The sequence below is a fragment of the Miscanthus floridulus genome, chromosome 3 (genome assembly GCF_019320115.1).
Source record: "Miscanthus floridulus cultivar M001 chromosome 3, ASM1932011v1, whole genome shotgun sequence".
In the NCBI taxonomy this organism is placed as follows: domain Eukaryota; kingdom Viridiplantae; phylum Streptophyta; class Magnoliopsida; order Poales; family Poaceae; genus Miscanthus; species Miscanthus floridulus.
The window spans coordinates 121,088,225-121,111,958 of NC_089582.1; the positions used below are offsets into that span (position 1 = coordinate 121,088,225).

General features: G+C 46.8%; 1 pseudogene; it reads left to right on the forward strand.

Moving 5' to 3' along the window:
* The first annotated feature begins 2,437 nt into the window (after window positions 1–2,437).
* LOC136546709 (receptor-like serine/threonine-protein kinase SD1-8) overlaps window positions 2,438–23,734 on the forward strand; it is a 33,893-nt pseudogene continuing 12,596 nt past the window's right edge.

The window sequence follows — 23,734 nt, forward strand, 5'->3', positions numbered from 1 at the left end:
GAGCCATAGCCGGCCATGGGGCTTAAATAGAAGCCCCCACGAAATAGAGCCGTTGTACCCCTTCACTGGGTACACTGCGCTCTGATTGGACGCTCCGGTCCAACTGACCGGACCCTGGACTCAGCGTCCGGTCCACTAATGGACGCCACGCGTCACCAGCTTCAAACGCTGTTCGTCAGATTTCAACGGCTACGAAGCTGATCGGACGCACCGGCAAAACTGATCGGACGCTGGAGCCTCAGCGTCCGGTCGAGTACAGTAAGGGTCGAAAACCGGTTTTCCTCGACCGGACACGTCCGGTCCACCTCGACCGAACACAGCCCAGCGTCTGGTGGTAAACCCTAGCCATTGTACCGCCAGTCAGCGTGACCGGACGTAGGCAGTCAGCGTCCGGTGCTTTTGGATCCAGCGTCCGGTCACTTGATTGACGCTGGCATCTCCTCTGTTTTCACTTCTAACTTCTTCACCCTTGCTCCAATGTGCCAACCACTAAGTGTATCACTTTGTGCACATGTGTTAGCATATTTTCACAAATATTATCAAGGGTGTTAGCACTCCACTAGATCCTAAATGCATATGCAATGAGTTAGAGCATCTAGTGGCACTTTGATAACCGTATTCCGATACGAGTTTCACCCCTCTTAATAGTACGGCTATCAAACCTAAATGTGATCACACTCTCTAAGTGTCTTGATCACCAAAACAAAATAGCTCCTACAAGTTATACCTTTGCCTTGAGCTTTTTGTTTTTCTCTTTCTTCTTTTCAAGTTTAAGCCCTTGATCATCGCCATGCCATCACCATTATCATGCTATGATCTTCATTAGCTTCTCTACTTGAAGTGTGCTACCTATCTCATGATCACTTGATAAACTAGGTTAGCACTTAGGGTTTTATCAATTCACCAAAACCAAACTAGAGCTTTCAACTATGCCAAGTGAATCCTGGAGCTCAGCAAAATGGTTGGCTGTAACCCTGCTCATACTCCAATGGAGGAGCGACTAAGGCTTAGTAGACACAGCATGGCAGAGGAGGTTGACCCCATGCACTACCAGCATCTCATCGGTAGTCTGCGCTACCTGGTGCACACTCGCCCTGATCTGGCGTTCACCGTCGGATTCGTCAGCTGGTTCATGGAGCGGCCTACGGTGGAGCATCAACAAGCTATCAAGCGCATCCTCCGCTATGTCGCTGGCACGCTCGACTTTGGTCTGCACTTCACCAACGCGCCCAGCATCGCATGCTTCATCGGCTACTGCGACAACGATCTCGCCGGCAACATTGACACAAGCAAGGGCATGAGCGGAACGTTGGTCTTCCTCGGCAATTGCTTGGTCAGCTGGCAATCAATCAAGCAGAAGGTGGTGGCATTATCTAGCTATGAAGCCAAGTACATTGCCACCTCTACTGCTGCAACCCAGGCTCTATGGCTCTCAAGGCTGCTAGCAGAGCTCCTTAGCAGATATGTCGAGGTGGTGGAGCTGAAGGTGGACAGCAAGTTAACCCTCGCTTTGGCCAAGAATCCAGTCTTCAATGAGAGGAGCAAGCACATCAGGATTAAGTACCACTTCATCCGCAACTGTCTAGAAGATGGAAGCATTAAGGCTGAACACATCCCAACTACTGATCAGCTTGCAGACATTCTCACTAAGTCTCTGGGCAAGGCCAAGTTTGAGGAGATGAGGGAGAGGATTGGCTTGAAGCAGATCACCTCCAAAGCTAAGCACAAGGCTAAGGGGGAGAAATTAGGGTTTAGCCTAGTGCTTACCCCAATGTATCTAGTTACCTACTTAGCTATTTTACCTTTCACTATCTAGGCTAGTTACTATTCACTATCTAGCAGTTTTTAGGTGCCTTAGCATCCAAGCTAGCATCTACTTTATGCAGTAGAATATGCTATAGTAGTTGAGAACTTCTTGTATCCCAAGTTTGCTACTTCTATATAATGCAATCAAGCGGCTACGGCCAAGCTGCCCTCAGACAGTCCAAATTCCACTTGTCTAGTTGTTACCTTTGCAACATAGAGTAGATGTAATTTTTCTAATCAAAGACTACTTATAATTACCCTAGACCCATGTAGGTTGCTGTAGAATGACCCACGTACATTCTACAACAACCTACATTCATTGATAGTGATGGCGAGAATGAATTTAGTAATTTTTGATTGAAGGCGGCAATGTGCTATCATACAACCTTCTAGATGAACCACTTCAATAAACATCAAGGTAACAATCCTCTAAGCCAAGGTAATTAACAATCCCTTCGATGTATACACCTCAACAACCAGCACATTTTGACTAGAATGTTTTGAACTCATTACATACAAGTCCATGAGAAACTTTTTTTTGCGTGCAGACCAAGCATGCAGTAGGATCTTACACCATTCTGTATATATATAGGGTCCGCCTGTGCCTTTGAGGAGTAAACCGCTAAAGTCGATGGTATTCATGAGTTCCATTTCCATCTGCAATGCAGCTCTCCTCCTATTCTTGGCCTTGTGCACTTCGGATGACCGTCTTGTCCTAGGCAAGCCGTTGTTGCCGGGCACCACCATCATATCTGATGGTGGTGATTTCGCCTTTGGTTTCTTCGCCCCATACAATTCCACTTTGGAGAAGCTCTACCTTGGCATATGGTTCAACAACATCTCCTAGTTCACCGTCGTGTGGGTTGCAAACTGAGCAACTCTGGTCGTCTCCTCCTCAGCTCCTTCGCTCGTTCTCACCAACAATTCTAACCTTGTTTTGTTCGATGTCAACGGTCGTGTTCTCTGGACAACCAACACCACCACTGCTGGAAGCTCCTCACCATTGCTAAGGTCGAATACTAATGGATCGGTGGCGTGCTTGTGAATTCAGGAAATCTCATCCTATGATCACCTAGTGGCATGATGTTATGGTAGAGCTTTGACCACCCAACTGACACGTTCCTCCCTGGCATGAAGATATGGAGGAACCACAAGACGCAAGAAGGCAACTGGCTTGTTTCTTGGAATGGACCCAAGGACCCCTCGTCGGGTTCCTTGTCTTTCAGTCTAGAAACAGATCCATTCATCTAAGGCATCCTCTGGAATAGTTCACTTCCAGAATGGCGCAGTTCCATGTCGATGGGGTTCACGTGTTAGGTTGATCTCCACTAGTTGGCCTAACGGCCAATTGGGCCCTTGATCTGTGCCCTGATCAGGGGCGCCCAGTCATTCTCCTACCTGATGGGCCCCCGTCGCGCAGCACCATAAAAGGATGGTGGGGGCTGGGGCACAAAGACACAAGGTTCACCGCAGCCGCCAACCCCACCCTAAAGTTCCTAACCCTAGTCCGATCTAAAGGGGCGCTGTGAATGACGGGAAGCATCATCTCCTTCGATCGTCGTCACTGCACCGCGCCTGCACTGCTACTACCATCGTTGCTACCTCGGCGGCGGCGCTATGGTCGCGACTGTGCTTGATGAGGTACATCAACAAGTTTTTTATATCTAAGTTAAGTTTACCCACTGATCTGCACCTAGAAGTCCTTTAAATTCTATCAATGATATCAGAGCCAAGTTATGCTAGTGTGTAGATCGTAGATCGGGGTAGAAAAGTAAAACAGAATCAGAACCAAAACCCTAACTCTAAGGAAGAAGACCGTCGTCGTGCGGGAAGAAGACCGCACCGCCACTGCAACGACGGGCGGGAAGGAAGCCACCACGAGCCGCCGTGGGCACGTGGGGTAAGAGAAAGAAAGGAGGTGATTTGATTCCATTCGAACAAAACCCTAACCCCAACCTGAAACCCTAACCCCAACCCTAATCCGATGAATGAGAGACGGATGGCCTAGGGGCCTACCAGGGACTCACATGCCGCCGTCACCACCGCCGATGAAGCATGGGAAGCAGCTCCCGGGCCGTCATCCAAGGAGGCCACGCCACGGCAGAGCCTCTGCCTCAGGCTCAGGGGTCATGGGCATCGCTACAAGGCCGCTCGACGGCAGCGTGCTCACCCTCAGGCGAGCGCGCAAGCCAGTGAGGGGCCCCATAACAGCACCACCATCTCTTTCTCCGGACACCACGGGCGGCCGTCGCAGTCGCCGCTCTTCATCTCGGCATTGAGGAGAGGAGAGGGAGGGAGAATGAAATACAGCTAGGGTTAGGGTTCGGGGAGCGGAGCCACATGGGGTCAAGGGCAACATTGCTAGACCGCTCGACGATAGCGTGCTCACCCTATGGTGGGCGCGTGCACCGGTGAGGGGACCGATGGCGACGCCGCCATCTCCGACCACCATGTTTTGGGTGAGAAGGGAGAGGGAGATAGTGCGGCATAGGGAGAGAGAGCCATCTGCGGCGAAGAGAGAGCAGAGGAGGGTGACGAATAGGCCTAGGGTTTCCACGGGAGCGGCCGCGGCGCGATTTTGATTGGACGAAACGCGCGGTGCACCGTCCAATGAGATCCGATGGTCGGCAGAGATCGGACCGGATTCGGCCCAGGCGGGTTTGGGGAATCCTAGCCTAGGCCTAGGTTGCGGCCTGGGCGTGGGGACGACACGGCGTGCGCGACTGACTGGGCCGCATTTCGCTGCTGGGCCACGACAGCGCGCGAGAGGGTTTCGGTCCAAAATGCACAGTGAAATTTACGAATTGTTTTATTATTTTTAGAAGCAAATTTTGATGATTTTTGTCTAGTTTAAATCTCGGTCAAAATTTGAGCTAATGGGATAATTTTTCAGAGAGTAGATGAGTACAGTAAAATGCTTCTGAAAAGTAGATAAAGAATTTTTTTCATGTTTTCACTGCAAAATTTAATGATGATTATTTTCTAATTAAATTTGAACCAATGGGAGAATTTAATTTGAAGAGCAGTTACTTTTAGTAAATTATGATTATGTTTATCCTCTAATTAAATTGGAACCAACCGAAAATTTTAAATTAGAGGAGTAGTCTGATTTATTTAAGTAAGATTATGGTATTATCATTTTTTGACCAACGTTGATGATGAAAATATTATAATGAATTTGAGTTTGAAGTTTAAATCTTTGATAAATTTTACACCAACGTGGTTAATTTTTCAGAGAGTAGATAAGGACCAAGAAAGCTCCTGAACTAAAAGAATGTATTTTATTACCACGCTTTATCTTCTAATTAAATTCGAACCAACGAGAGAATTTAATTTTGAAGAGTGGTTATATGTATTTCAAGTTGATTTATGAGTTTTATGCATTAATTCTATTTTCTGCCCAACGGTGATGTAGAATTGATGCAGAAGCACCTAGTTTATTTAACCGATGAGATCACTCGGCTGCATGCCAACAGGCTGTAATGCTGGGGTATGTGAATGAAAAGGCTTGAGTCAAGCCAATTCAGGACTGTTTTTTGTTAGTTTATTAATTTTCTTATTATATTGGAACCAATGGGAAGATTTAATTAGAAAATGAAGTATAAGTGAATGTTTTAGTCATCATGACTAAGTTTTGTATAGATTTATCCCGCATGGGGAGAAGTTTTGGCATAGAACTTATGCTAGTCAATCCTGCATGGCGGGAGAAGCTTAGTGATGATTCACATGTTTTGTATCCCGCATAGCGAGAGAAGTTTGGATAGCTCTTATGCTGTCCTAGTATTGACCAAGGATAAGAAAAGATGCAAGCGTGACTTGCAAAAGTACTGCTAATGAAAGACCTCGTTGAGTTCTTAAAGTAAAATAAAGAAAGTGTACTCCTAAACGGATCAAGAAATAACTTTGTTTACATGACATAATCATGTGAATGAAGTAAGTTATAAGTGTCTCCTCATTCACAGGTTTTCTAAATAGTTCTTGAAATTATGGCAGTAAAGTTCATGCCATATTTTAAAGGGGTGAATATTAAGATTAATTAAGAAAGATACTCTTTATTAAGAGTGAGATAAAGATTAATTAAGATGTATGCGACCGTCGAAGGAGTACAACAGTCACAACAACGATACCCCTAAGTAGAGAAATAGCTAAATTATTGGACCTTTTTTAAAGTTCAGACAGGAAGATAGTGTAGTCAGCCTAAAAGATGTTAAGGTGGTGCTTAAAGCGCCATATGAGGTTTTAACAAATTAAACTCAAAATAAGATATTTGAAGATAAAAGATGAAAAGATCTAGGGGAGCATGGTATATAGAGGTATATAGAGACCTAAGATTTGAAGAGAAGAGAGACTACGTGCCCACTCCAATGACTCAGGAGCAACAAGTTTCTCAATACCTGTTGATGTTGTATGACTAATACAACACATGTTGTTAGCTCTTCGAAGAAGATGAATAATATAAACAAGGATCTTGTAATACAGGAGCCTGTAGAATCAATTGCCTCTTGGCAATAAAGAGCAACAACAGCCCCATATGAAAGTGCCAGTAGCTGAGGCCCTAGAAGGTCTTAAAGAATTTGTAAACCAGTTTTTCTGATGACTATGATGTCTATGTTAGTAAAGAAATTCAAATGGAGGGTGATCCCACCTCATTTGAAGAAGCCATACGAAGCGTTTACTCGTTTAAATGGCAAGAAGCTATGGAAGTTGAAATAAATTCGATGAATACCAATGATATTTAGGACTAAGAAGAAATTCCTAATGGAGCCAAAACAGTAGGCTGTAAAAAGGTCTACAACACAAAACATGACTCCAAAGGGAATGTAGAAAGATATAAAGCACGACTTGTAGCAAAAGGCTTTACGCAAAGAGAATAAATAGATTACGATGAGAGTTTTCTCTCCAGTCTCATGCAAAGATTCTTTAGAATCAAAATGGTGTTATTGGCACATTACGATTTAGAGTTACATTAGATGGATGTAAAGACGACATTCCTCAACGGGGATTTGTTTAAAAACGTTTACATGGCACAACCCAAAGATTTTATCGTGGAAAAAAAGAACGTATGGGATGCCGCCTGTAGAAATCCATTTATGGGTTAAAAGTAAGTCTCAAGACATTAGAATTTGAAGTTGATGAAACAATGAGAAAGTTTGGGTTTTAAAGAAAATAAGAAGGACAATAGCGTTTATGCGAAGTTCAAGAATGGAAAATTCATTTTCCACATCCTATGAATAGATGACATTCTACTCACTAGTAGTGATGTTAATCTATCATTGGAGAAGAAGTTTTGTCCTCACGTTTTAATGTGAATGATCTTGGTGAAGCGTCATTGTTCTAGGAATCGAAATTCACCGAGATAGAAGAAAATGAGGTATTAGGACTGTCGCAAAGGCATACTTAGAAAAGATTCTAAAGAAATAAAGTATGTATGCGAGTAAACCTATGCCTGCTCCTATAGTCAAGGGTAATAGATTTATGAACTTTAAGTGTTCCAGGAACTGATATGAGATCGATCAAATGAACATGGTTTCATATGCTTCAGTTGTTGGAAGCTTGATGAGTGTACAAGTACAGTAAGAACTTACCCTGACGTAGTTTACATATCCGAGATATTTTGGCTGAAATCCAATCTAGATATAGATCACTGGAATGGAGTTAAGAATGTCTTGCAATTTTTACAAAGTATCATAGGCCTCATGCTGAGTAAAAAAGAACAAGTACTCTCAAATAGTTGTGGGTACAAATGTTAAGTTTTGGCGAGATGTGTAGTGAAATCCATAGTAGTTACTAACACTCGCAGTTGGAGTATTATTGTGGAAAAGCTCCAATGAAACAGTTGTGGTGTCATCAATGATGCATACCATAGTATAGCTTGTCATGAGGTCTCAAGAACAAGCAAAAGTGGTTAAGAAAATTTAGTACCCGAAATTAACAATGGTAGACAACATCAATAACCATTTTAAGTAAGTTAACTCCTAAGACAATAGGTCAAGTGTGCTGCCAAACACATTGACACTAAGTTATATGTTGTAAAGGAGAAAATCCAGAATCATTTTGAAAGCATTGAGCATATAAGTACCAAGCAAGTACTTGCGAATCCACTTATCAAAGGCTAACCACTCAGTGCGTTCAGAGAACACACAGTCGACATGGGTTTACGAGAAAGCCTACGATTTCTGGATACTAAGGGCCTAGTTAAGAATCTGTTTCAAAACAGAGAGGTGCATTGTAGCTGTTTAATCTAATGGCAACTGACCGTGACGATGAGGCATACTCTATGTACTGATCTACGATGGAATGGGAAAAAGATAAAGTAAGTTAAGTTTAAGTCATAAGGTGAGATCAAGGGAGAAAATGTTAAGTTGATCTCCACCAGTTGGCCCAACGATCAATTGGGCCCTTGATCCGCGCCCTGGTCGGGGGCACCCAGCCGTTCTCCTGGCTGATGGGCCCCCGTCGTGCAGCGCCATAAAAAGACGGTGGAAACTGGGGCACAAGACACAATGTTCACCGCAGCCGCCAGCCCCACCCCGAAGTTCCTAACCCTAGTCTGATCTAAAGGGGCGCTGTGAGCGATGGAAAGCACCATCGCCTTCGATCGCCGTCACTGCACCGCAGCTGCACTGCTACTATCATCGCTGCTACCTCATCGGCGACGCTATGGCCGTGACTGTGCTTGATGAGGTACATCAGCAAGTTTTTATATCTAAGTCCACCCAGAGGTCCTTTAAATTCTGCGAACACAAGGTTGACAAGTACCCTTGTGTGTTCGTTTTGTGATGAGTGATTGTCAATGTGATCCACAAAGTGGGTTGAGTGGTGACTAACCTTACCAGGGCGAAAGCTATGTGTGCGACATGTCTTTTGGCTTGTGTTGTGCAGGTGTGGAGCTCGGATGCGGTGGTCGACGGCGAGGTGAAGGTCAAGGAGGACGTGCCGTGCCGACAGACCGGGAGCGGTGAAGGACGGACGTGAGGCTTGGACCAAGGGACCCAGAGGCCAGGTGACTAGCCGCGGTGGCTGACACTTGGGACATCAACAAGTGCAAGAAGACATGGAGTGACGGTGTTGACCGGGTCAAGACGACGGACGCGTGAGTCGAGCGAGGCTCAGGAGGACTTGGCGGGCCGGCCGGTCGAGGACGGTGGTGACACGCGTCGGATGGCGGGGGACGCGTATGGAGTACGCTACTCGCGGACGGTTTGATGGTTTGGACCTCAAAACCATCGGATGGACGGTTTACGGGTTTGGGCCTCAAAACCCGGGCGGAGGTTCCGAGGAGGGACGGACGGCACGTGGCGGCATCGGGGAGTTCGCGTCGAGGCGAAGCTACCGGTGAGAAGGCGCGGTGGCCGTCGGATCAAGATTACACCGGGTTGGACAACAACGCCCTTGGGCTTAGCGGTTCAACTCATTTGTATCCAGGGGCAAAACTGGGAATGTGTAATAGCCCTGTTAAATAGGATGAGGGAGCCCCCATCTCCCTCACCTCCTCCAGTTTTCATTTTCTCCTTTAGGGTTTCTTCCTCTAGTTTGCTTCCATGTATGAGAGAGGTCCACAACTCAAATTGTGACTTGGTTTTGAAGGAATCGGTGGCCGTAACCACCGTATGTCCTCCGGGATTCATGATTTAGTTGTGTTCTTGATGTGATTTTGGTGTTCTTCACGAGCTCCTTTTGTCTCTTCTTGTTTCCCCTCTCGTTTCTTTGATTTGTGATGGTTTTGGTTCGTTCTTGTTGCCTTGGATCGATCAGTGACATGAGTAGAAGCTTTCCACCGAAGGAAATCCACTAATTCCTCACGAGATCGCAGATCCGGGCAATTTTAGTTCTTGACCTATTTTTGGGGGTTTTCTTAAATTCCTTCGATTCACGGAGTTAGAGTTTGTCTTGGGCTATGATCTTTTAGAGGTTGCCTTTCTACTCGCTTGTGAACTCTTGTGCAAAATTTCAAGTCATTTGGAGTTGATTTGATCAAGTTATGGCTTGATTTAATTTTTCCCGAGAAACTGCTCGTTCATACCGGACGTGTCCGATATCATACCGGACGTGTCCGATATTTCTCACTTTGGAGTTTTGAGCTGAAATTTTGTGGAGATCTTCCCTTGGTGTCTAAAGAGCTATGGTTAAAATTTCATGATTTTTGGACACCGTTTGATGGGGTTTCGGATTTTTCTCTTTTGGTCAGCTTGCTGCTGAAAATCCCGGACGTGTCCGATATTTGCAGGAGCAGTGCTGTTTTATTTTTGGGAGTTTGCTCATTTGGGCCTCGATCTGTGGTCCGTTTGCTCTGTGGTGACCCGCTGTGTTCTGAGGGAGCATCCACCCTTCTCTAGGGTCGTGGTCACCAAGTCTTTCGTGTATGGTTTTTGGGGATTGATATTGGGACAGTGGTCGAAGATTTCGAAAGAAATTTGAGGCTCCCATTCACCCCCCCTCTGGTCGCCGTTTCCGGTCCTTCAATTGATATCAGAGCCGGTTAAGGATCATTCCACCTTAATCGGTCCGTGATCCACGAAGGCGACATGGAGCGTGGTTCCGGCAAACCACCGCACTTTGATGGGTCCAACTATCCTTATTGGAAGATCCGCATGTCTGCGCATCTCCAGGGGATTGATTGGCTCGTCTAGGAAATTTGCGAGGACGCTACTTACGTTGTGCTCCCTGTTGCGGCCCGTACCACCCAGGATCACAAGGATCGGCACAATGCAAATAGCAAAGCTCGCAGTGTGCTTTTCTCGAGTCTTTCGCTTTCTGAGTTCGAGCGTGTCTCCGATTGTACTACAGCTCGAGAGATCTGGGTGAGGCTTCAGAGCTATCACGAGGGGACCGCACAGGTCAAGACCAGACTCTACGAGACGTACAAGCGCGAGTACGAGAACTTCTCTCAGTTTGATGGCGAGTCCATCGATGCCATGTTTTCCCGCTTTCAGACTATCGTCAACAAAATGAAAGCGAACAAGGCCAACCTACCTTATAGTGATCATGAGAGGGCGCTCAAGCTTCTCTATGCCCTTGATCGAAAGGTATGGGATGTGAAGGTGTCGGCGATCATCGAGTCGGCCAACTACGACACCCTCACCATCGACGAGCTTTTCAGCAAGCTCAAGTCCACAGAGATCGACTACCAAACCCAAGCCAAGCTCAAGAATCCTTCTGCACCAACCATGGCTTTGGTCTCAGGTAGTGGTTCAAGTTCATTGACTAACCCTCCACAAGCTTCTTTCTCTTTGTCGTGCTTGATGTCAGTCACAGAGGAGCAGCTGGAGTCTCTTGGGGATGATGAGTTGGCACTCGTCATCAGTTGGTTCTCTCGGTTTCACAACAACCGTTTGAACCGCCGACGCAGTGGTGGCCCGAAGGAGGGATGCTATGGATGTGGAGATCTGGACCACTTTGTCGCGCACTGCCCCAAGAAGAAGCCCTTCACCAACAAGTACGACTCCGGCAAGCGCAAGGATAAGCGCGACTACACCTCCAGCAAGCACAAGGCCAAGGGCGGCTTCGACAAGGAGGCGATCAAGAAGGCGTACCGTAGGAAGGCCAAAGCTCAAGAACGCGCCTTCCTCGCCTCCCTCAGCGACCTCGACGACGACTCCGACGATGATCACTCTTCTTCTCCCTCGACCGACGATGAGTCCGAGAAGAAGCGCGAGGACAAGCTCAATGGTCTCTGCTTTGTTGCCGGTGCAAACCGTGGTGGGTTTTGCACTATGGCGGTTGACGGTGGAGCAAAGCTCAAAAAGGACGTCGACGTCGACGACGATGAAAATGAGAGCGGAGGCCTGGAGAACACATGGCTTGTTGATTCCGGCTGTTCGCGCCACATGACCGGAAGTTCCAAATGGTTCTCCAGCCTCGACCCCATGCAATACAAGGAGTACATCACATTTGGGGACAATAGCAAAGGTAAGGTGCTGTCTCGTGGGACCATTCGGGTCAATGAGTCTTTTATCTTGAAGGACGTTGCTTTGGTTTCAAGCCTGCATTTTAATTTGCTCTCTATTTCGCAACTCCTTCAAGATGGGTTTGAGGTGCGCTTTAAGACTGGACTTTCTCGTGTGCTCGATTCTCAGGGACATCTAGTTTGTCAGATCGTTCCTTTTGGTCGAGTTTTCAGAGCTGATTTCTCTCAGTCTTTCGGTTCTTCTCGAAGTTTGGTTGCCGGATCTTCTTCTGATTTGTGGAAGTGGCATAGGAGACTTGGTCACTTGAGCTTCGATCTCCTAGTGAGGTTGAGTTCTCTTGACATGATCCGAGGATTGCCCAAACTTAAGTTTGAGAAGGATCTAGTATGCCATCCCTATCACCACGGAAAGATGGTGGCTGCTTCCCATCCTCCAGTGACTCAGGTCATGACCACGAGACCCGGTGAGCTACTCCATATGGACACTGTTGGTCCGACTCGGGTTCGGTCAGAGGGAGGGAAGTGGTACGTTCTAGTGATCGTGGATGATTTTTCTCGTTATTCTTGGGTGTTTTTCATGGAGGGCAAGGACAAAGCGTTTTCTCATGCTCGTGACTTGATCTTGAGGTTGCAAACTGAGTTACCAAAGAATGTCATACGAGCTATCCGCAGTGACAATGGCACTGAGTTCAAAAACTCTCAGTTTGACACCTTTTGTGCTTCCTTGGGTCTTGAACATCAGTTTTCTTCGCCCTATGTCCCTCAGCAGAATGGTGTTGTTGAGCACAAAAATCGGACTTTGGTTGAAATGGCCAGGACGATGCTCGATGAGCATAGGACTCCTAGGCGTTACTGGGCCGAAGCCATCAACACCGCCTGCCATGTTTCAAACCGCATTTTTCTTCGTGCTTTCTTAAAGAAGACATCCTACGAGTTGCGGTTTGGGCGTCCACCCAAGGTGAGTCATTTTCGAGTCTTCGGTTGCAGGTGCTTCATTCTTAAGCAAGGTAATCTTGACAAGTTTGAATCTAGATCTTCGGATGGTATATTTCTCGGTTACGCTTCTCATTCACATGCGTACCGTGTGCTTAATCTTGAGACTAACCGTGTCGTGGAGACTTGTGAAGTCACCTTCGACGAAACCATGCCCTCTTCTATTTCGGTCTTTGAACGTGCAGGTGATGAAGAGATGGGTGATAGCATTTTCATTGAGGATGACGATGACGTCGATTGGGATGATCCCAAGCCATCTCAACCGGCTACCCCGATCGAGCCAGCTTCGACCACTTCGGCTCACGGCCCCGAGCCCTCCACCTCTACTTCATGGGGTCCGTGCGAGCCGCTTCCTCAATCGACTAAGGAGGCCCCAGCTATGGATGAGGGGGAGGCGACTTCGTCTTTGGGTGCACCTCGACATATCCAGCGACGCCATCCTCCTCAGACCATGATCGGCGATATCGACGAAAGGGTAACGCGTTCCAAGTCTTATCATATTTCCCATTTCGCTCATTCTGCTTTCGTAGCTTCTTTTGAGCCTCGAGATATTGGACACGCACTATCTAATGCCGATTGGGTTAATGCTATGCACGAGGAGTTAGAGAACTTTGAGCGGAACCAAGTGTGGGTTTTAGTTCCACCTCCACCAGAGTGCCACCCCATAGGTACTAAGTGGGTTTACAAGAACAAGCAGAGTGAGGATGGGGTGGTGGTGAGAAACAAGGCGAGATTAGTGGCTCAGGGTTTTTGCCAAAAAGAGGGAATAGACTATGAAGAAACCTTTGCTCCTGTTGCCCGTCTAGAAGCCATTAGGATTCTTTTAGCATTTGCAGCTTCAAAAGGGTTCAAGCTGTATCAGATGGATGTAAAGAGTGCCTTCTTGAATGGGTACATAGAGGAAGAGGTTTATGTGAGGCAACCCCCTGGCTTTGAAAATCCAAAGTACCCCAACCATGTTTTTAAACTCCACAAAGCCTTGTATGGTTTGAAACAAGCCCCGAGAGCCTGGTATGAGCGTTTGAAAGCTTTCTTGCTTGATAAGGGTTTTAGGATGGGTTCCGTAGATAAGACTTTGTTCCTCCTCAAGCAAGGCACAGACATTCTTTTGGTTCAGATATACGTGGATGATATAATCTTTGGTGGCTCTTCTCATGCTCTTGTTGCCAAGTTTTCAGATACTATGAGCAGGGAATTTGAGATGAGCATGATGGGCGAATTGACTTTCTTCCTTGGGCTGCAAATCAAGCAAACTCGTGAGGGGACGTTCGTGCACCAAGGCAAGTACACCAAGGACGTGCTCAAGAAATTTGATATGGGTGAGGCCAAGCCTCTTTCGACGCCCATGTCAACCACGACGGCCCTGGATGAGGACAAGGAGGGAGAAGCCGTGGACCAGAAGGAATACCGAAGCATGATTGGGTCCCTGCTGTACCTAACGGCGATGAGACCAGACATCCAGTTCGCAGTCTGCTTGTGCGCGCGCTTTCAGTCTTTGCCGCTCACGTCTCATCGTCAAGCCATCAAGCGGATCCTCAGGTACCTTCGTTTCACACCCGAGTTTGGTCTCTGGTTTTCAGCCTCCTCCTCTCTTTCTCTTTGTGGGTATTCTGATGCGGATTATGCTGGTTGTCGTGTTGAGAGGAAGTCCACTTCGGGGACTTGTCAGTTTCTTGGATCTTCTCTTGTGTCTTGGTCTTCTCGCAAGCAGTCTAGCGTCGCCCAATCCACCACAGAAGCTGAGTATGTTGCTGCTGCTGCTTGTTGTTCCCAGTTGCTTTGGATGATAGCTACTCTGAGAGACTTTGGGTTAGAGTTTAGGTGAGTGCCTTTGTTTTGTGACAGCACCAGTGCCATAAGTGTAGCCAAAAACCCAGTCCTTCACTCAAAGACAAAGCACATAGAAGTTCGCTTTCACTTCTTGCGTGACCACTATGAGAAAGGTGATATTGATCTGCACCACATTAATACCCAAAACTAGCTTGCAGATATCTTCACCAAACCACTTGACCAAGCCCAGTTTGCTCGCTTGCGAGGGGAGCTTGGAGTTTGTTTCCCTTTTTAGAGGAGGGGAACTTTGGTTGTTGTATTCTAGTTTTGCTTTTCTTTGTAGTTTAGCCTTTGTTTTTGTTTTTATATCATACTTGCATATCATATCATCATGTATCATATTGCATCCTGAGCTTCATCCTTATAGTAGCTAGATTGACACTATGCTCTTGTTGGGGATGTTATGGATATACATGATGTGCTTTTGGCTTAGGCTCCTCTTGATCAATTGATGCATGTTATGAGCTAAGCTTGTTTTCCAAACTGTGAACTTGATTAAAACTTGTTGAAACATGAAATGTGTTCACCACTACTTGTGGCACTAGCATGTGTAGAATGTGTCGAGATCTTTTTCTTGCTTCATGTATATGCTTAGTTGCTACGGCTCATACTTTGAGTTACACACTTGCTTGAGAAACTTGAATTTGTGCTAAAACTTGAAAATCAAACTCAGTGATTTGAAAAGATCGGGATGGGTCTGTACTATCCTATGTCAGAGTATCGAGACAGCTCCAAATTGCACTTATTGGTGAACTTGAGCTCTGTAATGGATACCGAGATCATTGTCTTAAGCTTCTGATTGCTTTTGGCATAGGCTTGACATGGTCGCTAAGTCAGGTTTTGGTGGCACAGATAACCTCCCGCACACACTTGTCTGACAAACTTTGGTAATAAGCTGCATAACTCTGATAAATTTCAATTGGTGTCTAAAATTTGATCAAACCACAAGTTTGTCTCATGACATGATGTGTGAACCTTGTTTGGGGTAGTTCACTTTGCATACATGTGTAGCACAAGGTCGATCTCCTGTCTATTTTTGCTATGTGCTCCTTTGGTGGTGAACCCTCTTTTAAAATTGCTCAAACTTGATCAAAATTGCTTAAATGCCATATTTTGTCTCATTTGGTCACTTTGAGCATTTGCTAGCACTTGTATGTGTTGTTATATATACATGACAGCATCAACTAGAGCCTCTTTTCAATCTACTTACTATAATCTTGAAGCTTCTGCATTCGTGCATTTCTGCATTCATAGCATAATTTGAGGGGAAGATGCAATCTTTGGGCTCTAGCTTGATAAGTGCATGTGTCAACAAGGGGGAGAAGTTTCCACACTCACAATGTCACCTAAAGTTGAGCGATATGCATTCATTTGAGAGAGATTGCACTTGTTCAGGGGGAGTTGCATTTGAGGTGTTTTGCTAGATGCGTTGAGCCCGTTGCCTCTTCTTGAGGGCTAGTTTTGTTTTACTTGGTTGTGTCGAGCCGTTGCCCATGTCTTCGGGGACCAAGTTTTGCTCACCTTCAAATGACCCAGTTTTTGGCTTTTCTTTGGCTTTTGGTCATTTGGGTGAGTTCTTTCTTTTCTCTTCTTCTTCTTTTTCCTTTGCTCAAGCTGTTCGTGTATTGGTGTTGACAATGCACTCATCAAGGGGGAGATTGCGAACACAAGGTTGACAAGTACCCTTGTGTGTTCGTTTTGTGATGAGTGATTGTCAATGTGATCCACGAAGTGGGTTGAGTGGTGACTAACCTTACCATGGCGAAAGCTATGTGTGCGACATGTCTTTTGGCTTGTGTTGTGCAGGTGTGGAGCTCGGATGCGGTGGTCGACGGCGAGGTGAAGGTCAAGGAGGACGTGCCGTGCCGACAGACCGAGAGCGGTGAAGGACGGACGTGAGGCTTGGACCGAGGGACCCAGAGGCCAGGTGACTAGCCGCGGTGGCTGACACTTGGGACATCGACAAGTGCAAGAAGACATGGAGTGATGGTGTTGACCGGGTCAAGACGACAGACGCGTGAGTCGAGCGAGGCTCAGGAGGACTTGGCGGGCCGGCCGGTCGAGGATGGCGGTGACACGCGTCGGATGGCGGGGGACGCGTATGGAGTACGCTACTCGCGGACGGTTTGATGGTTTGGACCTCAAAACCATCGGATGGACGGTTTACGGGTTTGTGCCTCAAAACCCGGGCGGAGGTTCCGAGGAGGGACGGACGGCACGTGGCGGCATCGGGGAGTTTGCGTCGAGGCGAAGCTACCGGTGAGAAGGCGCGGTGGCCGTCGGATCAAGATTACACCGGGTTGGACAACAACGCCCTTGGGCTTAGTGGTTCAACTCATTTGTATCCAGGGGCAAAACTGGGAATGTGTAATAGCCCTGTTAAATAGGATGAGGGAGCCCCCATCTCCCTCACCTCCTCCAGTTTTCATTTTCTCCTTTAGGGTTTCTTCCTCTAGTTTGCTTCCATGTATGAGAGAGGTCCACAACTCAAATTGTGACTTGGTTTTGAAGGAATCGGTGGCCGTAACCACCGTATGTCCTCCGGGATTCATGATTTAGTTGTGTTCTTGATGTGATTTTGGTGTTCTTCACGAGCTCCTTTTGTCTCTTCTTGTTTCCCCTCTCGTTTCTTCGATTTGGGATGGTTTTGGTTCGTTCTTGTTGCCTTGGATCGATCAGTGACATGAGTAGAAGCTTTCCACCGAAGGAAATCCACTAATTCCTCACGAGATCGCAGATCCGGGCAATTTTAGTTCTTGACCTATTTTTGGGGGTTTTCTTAAATTCCTTCGATTCACGGAGTTAGAGTTTGTCTCGGGCTATGATCTTTTATAGGTTGCCTTTCTACTCGCTTGTGAACTCTTGTGCAAAATTTCAAGTCATTTGGAGTTGATTTGATCAAGTTATGGCTTGATTTAATTTTTCCCGAGAAACTGCTCGTTCATACCGGACGTGTCCGATATCATACCGGACGTGTCCGATATTTCGCACTTTGGAGTTTTGAGCTGAAATTTTGTGGAGATCTTCCCTTGGTGTCTAAAGAGCTATGGTTAAAATTTCATGATTTTTGGACACCGTTTGATGGGGTTTTGGATTTTTCTCTTTTGGTCAGCTTGCTGCTGAAAATCCCGGACGTGTCCGAGATCATACCGGACGTGTCCGAAAATACCGGACGTGTCCGATATAATACCGGACGTGTCCGATATTTGCAGGAGCAGTGCTGTTTTATTTTTGGGAGTTTGCTCGTTTGGGCCTCGATCTGTGGTCCGTTTGCTCTGTGGTGACCCGCTGTGTTCTGAGGGAGCATCCACCCTTCTCTAGGGTCGTGGTCACCAAGTCTTTCGTGTATGGTTTTTGGGGATTGATATTGGGACAGTGGTCGAAGATTTTGAAAGAAATTTGAGGCTCCCATTCACCCCCCCCCCCTCTGGTCGCCGTTTCCGGTCCTTCAATTGGTATCAGAGCTGGTTAAGGATCATTCCACCTTAATCGGTCCGTGATCCACGAAGGCGACATGGAGCGTGGTTCTGGCAAACCACCGCACTTTGATGGGTCCAACTATCCTTATTGGAAGATCCGCATGTCTGCGCATCTCCAGGGGATTGATTGGCTCGTCTGGGAAATTTGCGAGGACGCTTCTTACGTTGTGCTCCCTGTTGCGACCCGTACCACCCAGGATCACAAGGATCAGCACAATGCAAATAGCAAAGCTCGCAGTGTGCTTTTCTCGAGTCTTTCGCTTTCTGAGTTCGAGCGTGTCTCCGATTGTACTACAGCTCGAGAGATCTGGGTGAGGCTTCAGAGCTATCACGAGGGGACCGCACAGGTCAAGACCAGACTCTACGAGACGTACAAGCGCGAGTACGAGAACTTCTCTCAGTTTGATGGTGAGTCCATCGATGCCATGTTTTCCTACTTTCAGACTATCGTCAACAAAATGAAAGCGAACAAGGCCAACCTACCTTATAGTGATCATGAGAGGGCGCTCAAGCTTCTCTATGCCCTTGATCGAAAGGTATAGGATGTGAAGGTGTCGGCGATCATCGAGTTGGCTAACTACGACACCCTGACCGTCGACGAGCTTTTCAGCAAGCTCAAGTCCACAGAGATCGACTACCAAACCCAAGCCAAGCTCAAGAATCCTTCTGCACCAACCATGGCTTTCGTCTCAGGTAGTGGTTCAAGTTCATTGACTAACCCTTCACAAGCTTCTTTCTCTTTGTCGTGCTTGATGTCAGTCACAGAGGAGCAGCTGGAGTCTCTTGGGGATGATGAGTTGGCACTCGTCATCAGTCGGTTCTCTCGGTTTCACAACAACTGTTTGAACCGCCGACGCAGTGGTGGCCCGAAGGAGGGATGCTATGGATGTGGAGATCCGGACCACTTTGTCGCGCACTGCCCTAAGAAGAAGCCCTTCACCAACAAGTATGACTCTGGCAAGCGCAAGGATAAGCGTGACTACACCTCCGGCAAGCACAAGGCCAAGGGCGGCTTCGACAAGGAGGTGATCAAGAAGGCGTACCGTAGGAAGGCCAAAGCTCAAGAACGCGCCTTCCTCACCTCCCTCAGCGACCTCGACGACGACTCCGACGATGATCACTCTTCTTCTCCCTCGACCGACGATGAGTCCGAGAAGAAGCGCGAGGACAAGCTCAACGGTCTCTGCTTTGTTGCCGGTGCAAACCGTGGTGGGTTTTGCACTATGGCGGTTGACGGTGGAGCAAAGCTCAAAAAGGACGTCGACGTCGACGACGATGAAAATGAGAGCGGAGGCCTAGAGAACACGTGGCTTGTTGATTCCGGCTGTTCGCGCCACATGACCGGAAGTTCCAAATGGTTCTCCAGCCTCGACCCCATGCAATACAAGGAGTACATCACATTTGGGGACAATAGCAAAGGTAAGGTGCTGTCTCGTGGGACCATTCGGGTCAATGAGCCTTTTATCTTGAAGGACGTTGCTTTGGTTTCAAGCCTGCATTTTAATTTGCTCTCTGTTTCGCAACTCCTTCAAGATGGGTTTGAGGTGCGCTTTAAGACTGGACTTTCTCATGCGCTCGATTCTCAGGGACATCTAGTTTGTCAGATCGTTCCTTTTGGTCGAGTTTTCAGAGCTGATTTCTCTCAGTCTTTCGGTTCTTCTCGTAGTTTGGTTGCCGGATCTTCTTCTGATTTGTGGAAGTGGCATAGGAGACTTGGTCACTTGAGCTTCGATCTCCTAGTGAGGTTGAGTTCTCTTGACATGATCCGAGGATTGCCCAAACTTAAGTTTGAGAAGGATCTGGTATGCCATCCCTGTCGCCACGGAAAGATGGTGGCTGCTTCCCATCCTCCAGTGACTCAGGTCATGACCACGAGACCCGGTGAGCTACTCCATATGGACACTGTTGGTCCGGCTTGGGTTCGGTCAGAGGGAGGGAAGTGGTACATTCTAGTGATCGTGGATGATTTTTCTCGTTATTCTTGGGTGTTTTTCATGGAGGGCAAGGACGAAGCATTTTCTCATGCTTGTGACTTGATCTTGAGGTTGCAAACTGAGTTACCAAAGAATGTCATACGAGCTATCCGCAGTGACAATGGCACTGAGTTCAAAAACTCTCAGTTTGACACCTTTTGTGCTTCCTTGGGTCTTGAACATCAGTTCTCTTCGCCCTATGTCCCTCAGCAGAATGGTGTTGTTGAGCGCAAAAATCGGACTTTGGTTGAAATGGCCAGGACGATGCTCGATGAGCATAGGACTCCTAGGCGTTACTAGGCCGAAGCCATCAACACCGCCTGCCATGTTTCAAATCGCATTTTTCTTCGTGCTTTCTTAAAGAAGACATCCTACGAGTTGCGGTTTGGGCGTCCACCCAAGGTGAGTCATTTTCGAGTCTTCGGTTGCAGGTGCTTCATTCTTAAGCAAGGTAATCTTGACAAGTTTGAATCTAGATCTTCGGATGGTATATTTCTCGGTTACGCTTCTCATTCACATGCGTACCGTGTGCTTAATCTTGAGACTAACCGTGTCGTGGAGACTTGTGAAGTCACCTTCGACGAAACCATGCCCTCTTCTATTTCGGTCTTTGAACGTGCAGGTGATGAAGAGATGGGTGATAGCATTTTCGTTGAGGATGACGATGACATCAATTGGGATGATCCCAAGCCATCTCAACCGACTGCCCTGATCGAGCCAGCTTCGACCACTTCGGCTCACGGCCCCGAGCCCTCCACCTCTACTTCATGGGGTCCGTGCGAGCTGCTTCCTCAATCGACTGAGGAGGCCCTAGCTATGGATGAGGGGGAGGCGACTTCGTCTTTGGGTGCACCTCGACATATCCAGCGACGCCATCCTCCTCAGACCATGATCGGCGATATCGACGAAAGGGTAACGCGTTCCAAGTCTTATCATATTTCCCATTTCGCTCATTCTGCTTTCGTAGCTTCTTTTGAGCCTCGAGATATTGGACACACACTATCTAATGCCGATTGGGTTAATGCTATGCACGAGGAGTTAGAGAACTTTGAGCAGAACCAAGTGTGGGTTTTAGTTCCACCTCCACCAGAGTGCCACCCCATAGGTACTAAGTGGGTTTACAAGAACAAGCAGAGTGAGGATGGGGTGGTGGTGAGAAACAAGGCGAGATTAGTGGCTCAGGGTTTTTGCCAAAAAGAGGGAATAGACTATGAAGAAACCTTTGCTCCTGTTGCCCGTCTAGAAGCCATTAGGATTCTTTTAGCATTTGCAGCTTCGAAAGGGTTCAAGCTGTATCAGATGGATGTAAAGAGTGCCTTCTTGAATGGGTACATAGAGGAAGAGGTTTATGTGAGGCAACCCCCTGGCTTTGAAAATCCAAAGTACCCCAACCATGTTTTTAAACTCCACAAAGCCTTGTATGGTTTGAAACAAGCCCCGAGAGCCTGGTATGAGCGTTTGAAAGCTTTCTTGCTTGATAAGGGTTTTAGGATGGGTTCCGTAGATAAGACTTTGTTCCTCCTCAAGCAAGGCACAGACATTCTTTTGGTTCAGATATACGTGGATGATATAATCTTTGGTGGCTCTTCTCATGCTCTTGTTGCCAAGTTTTCAGATACTATGAGCAGGGAATTTGAGATGAGCATGATGGGCGAATTGACTTTCTTCCTTGGGCTGCAAATCAAGCAAACTCGTGAGGGGACGTTCGTGCACCAAGGCAAGTACACCAAGGACGTGCTCAAGAAATTTGATATGGGTGAGGCCAAGCCTCTTTCGACGCCCATGTCAACCACGACGGCCCTGGATGAGGACAAGGAGGGAGAAGCTGTGGACCAGAAGGAATACCGAAGCATGATCGGGTCCCTGCTGTACCTAACGGCGACGAGACCAGACATCCAGTTCGTAGTCTGCTTGTGCGCGCGCTTTCAGTCTTCGCCGCGCACGTCTCATCGTCAAGCCATCAAGCGGATCCTCAGGTACCTTCGTTTCACACCCGAGTTTGGTCTCTGGTTTTCAGCCTCCTCCTCTCTTTCTCTTTGAGGGTATTCTGATGCGGATTATGCTGGTTGTCGTGTTGAGAGGAAGTCCACTTCGGGGACTTGTCAGTTTCTTGGATCTTCTCTTGTGTCTTGGTCTTCTCGCAAGCAGTCTAGCGTCGCCCAATCCACCACAGAAGCTGAGTATGTTGCTGCTGCTGCTTGTTGTTCCCAGTTGCTTTGGATGATAGCTACTCTGAGAGACTTTGGGTTAGAGTTTAGGCGAGTGCCTTTGTTTTGTGACAGCACCAGTGCCATAAGTGTAGCCAAAAACCCAGTCCTTCACTCAAAGACAAAGCACATAGAAGTTCGCTTTCACTTCTTGCGTGACCACTATGAGAAAGGTGATATTGATCTGCACCACATTAATACCCAAAACCAGCTCGCAGATATCTTCACCAAACCACTTGACCAAGCCCAGTTTGCTCACTTGCGAGGGGAGCTTGGAGTTTGTTTCCCTTTTTAGAGGAGGGGAACTTTGGTTGTTGTATTCTAGTTTTGCTTTTCTTTGTAGTTTAGCCTTTGTTTTTGTTTTTATATCATACTTGCATATCATATCATCATGTATCATATTGCATCCTGAGCTTCATCCTTATAGTAGCTAGATTGACACTATGCTCTTGTTGGGGATGTTATGGATATACATGATGTGCTTTTGGCTTAGGCTCCTCTTGATCAATTGATGCATGTTATGAGCTAAGCTTGTTTTCCAAACTGTGAACTTGATTAAAACTTGTTGAAACATGAAATGTGTTCACCACTACTTGTGGCACTAGCATGTGTAGAATGTGTCGAGATCTTTTTCTTGCTTCATGTATATGCTTAGTTGCTACGGCTCATACTTTGAGTTACACACTTGCTTGAGAAACTTGAATTTGTGCTAAAACTTGAAAATCAAACTCAGTGATTTGAAAAGATCGGGATGGGTCTGTACTATCCTATGTCAGAGTATCGAGACAGCTCCAAATTGCACTTATTGGTGAACTTGAGCTCTGTAATGGATACCGAGATCATTGTCTTAAGCTTCTGATTGCTTTTGGCATAGGCTTGACATGGTCGCTAAGTCAGGTTTTGGTGGCACAGATAACCTCCCGCACACACTTGTCTGACAAACTTTGGTAATAAGCTGCATAACTCTGATAAATTTCAATTGGTGTCTAAAATTTGATCAAACCACAAGTTTGTCTCATGACATGATGTGTGAACCTTGTTTGGGGTAGTTCACTTTGCATACATGTGTAGCACAAGGTCGATCTCCTGTCTATTTTTGCTATGTGCTCCTTTGGTGGTGAACCCTCTTTTAAAATTGCTCAAACTTGATCAAAATTGCTTAAATGCCATATTTCGTCTCATTTGGTCACTTTGAGCATTTGCTAGCACTTGTATGTGTTGTTATATATACATGACAGCATCAACTAGAGCCTCTTTTCAATCTACTTACTATAATCTTGAAGCTTCTGCATTCGTGCATTTCTGCATTCATAGCATAATTTGAGGGGAAGATGCAATCTTTGGGCTCTAGCTTGATAAGTGCATGTGTCAACAAGGGGGAGAAGTTTCCACACTCACAATGTCACCTAAAGTTGAGCGATATGCATTCATTTGAGAGAGATTGCACTTGTTCAGGGGGAGTTGCATTTGAGGTGTTTTGCTAGATGCGTTGAGCCCGTTGCCTCTTCTTGAGGGCTAGTTTTGTTTTACTTGGTTGTG